The following is a 1,696-nucleotide window of genomic DNA, read 5'->3' on the forward strand; positions in this document are numbered from 1 at the left end:
CCTCCTCCTTATCTTGACAACCACCCCAGAGAACAGCTAAGTCTTCAAGTTCCCAAGTGTTTCTCTTCTCAGAATCAGAGTTCAGAATAAGCAGCTTCCTTTTTCATTCATCCTGAGAAGGGTGGAGCAGCAACGAGCTCACACTGCCCCCTCCTGGCCCGCCCACTCCCTAACAAGGAACATACATTCACTGCTTCCTGACCCTCTCAGGCTCTTTTCACTCTTGTTTAAAAAAAAAGAGAAAAAAAAAACAACAGAATGCCCCCACAAAAGTCAAATGTCTTTATTTTATATATATAAAAAAAAATTTTGTACAGTTTTAATTCCTATGTTTAAGAAAAAAAAAAAAAATCCCTAAAATTGCCATAATGTTTAGATCCACTGCAAACTGTAAAAACAAGCTTTTTATATATTAAAAAAAAAAAAATTTACATTTTACAACTTTCTACATGCATGCACAAGGTCTCAGCTCTGTAACCCAAAAAAAGGGGGGAAAAAAATCTAGATCCAACAGTGGAAAATTCTACATTTACAATCTCACTTGGAAGGAAGTCAAAAAGCCCCCTTCCTTGCACACACAAAAGAACAAATCACAACACTCACACACCGGGACCAACTCCATCAGCAGATGCTGCCCCGTGGGGATGGCAGAGGAAAGAGAAGACAGACTGACAGACACCACAGAAGGCCAAAGGGAGCTCATCCAGGCCCAGAAGAGAAGGAGGGAAGCTTCAACTCTGGGAAACAGCTGTTTCAGACGAGAAGGGATCCCAATGTCTCATCACAGGTATTGCAAACAGGGTTGGCAACAGGACTGAGGTGGGGAGGGGGAAGTGAAAAGGAGAGGGCTGAAATGGGGGTGGGGGGGAGAAAAAAGAGAGGCAAAAGGGAAATGAACAAGATCAGAAATAGCACGCAGAGTAGTGTAAGAGACCGGGGCCGATGGGGACAGCGGCAGAGTGGCGAGGTAGGTGAAGGACCGAGGCACAGCATCCTGGTGTGGAGGGAAGGAGGACCGGCCTTCCCCGGTGGTAAAAACCAAGGCCTGGGAGGTGTGGCGGGGATGAGCTAGGATGCCATGGGGTCACAGAGAAGCACGGGAGAGACGCAGCCACAGCATCCTTGATGACGGTGTGCGGGGTGGGGTGGTGATGGGTGGGCACGCCCCCACGAGGGAAGGGTGAGAAAGTCCAGCCTGTGATGGGACAGAGTGGGGGACGCTGGTCAGAGGGACCGAGGCAGCTACAGACCCCACCTCAGTTCACAGTATGCAGACAACTTCCCACACAGGAGAAGCAAAAGACAAACACAGCCACACACATGACAGTTCATCCTGACATTTTAAAAAATAACAGTAACAGTAATCAAAGAAGACGAAGATACCACAGTTCTGACGCAAAGGACCAAAACACGACCAGTCTCAGTTACAGCCCTTAGTGCTTAGAGAGAGAGTCGGGGTGGGGGGAAATGTCTTTTTGTTTTAGTTAAAAGGAATGAAAAAATCACAGTGATTAAAAAACATGGCAGGTTCTTAAAATAAACACTCCCCCACCCCTCATCTAGGGCAGCAACTATGATCACAGATACTTTCCCTTCTCCCAACCAACTCTTCCCCAAACCACACCACATCCCACTCCTGCCCACAACGGCAGTGACCCCAGTCACCATCCAGGCCCCGTTTTCCAGGATAGTGAGG

The sequence above is a fragment of the Muntiacus reevesi genome, chromosome 1 (genome assembly GCF_963930625.1).
Source record: "Muntiacus reevesi chromosome 1, mMunRee1.1, whole genome shotgun sequence".
Classification (NCBI taxonomy): Eukaryota; Metazoa; Chordata; class Mammalia; order Artiodactyla; family Cervidae; genus Muntiacus; species Muntiacus reevesi.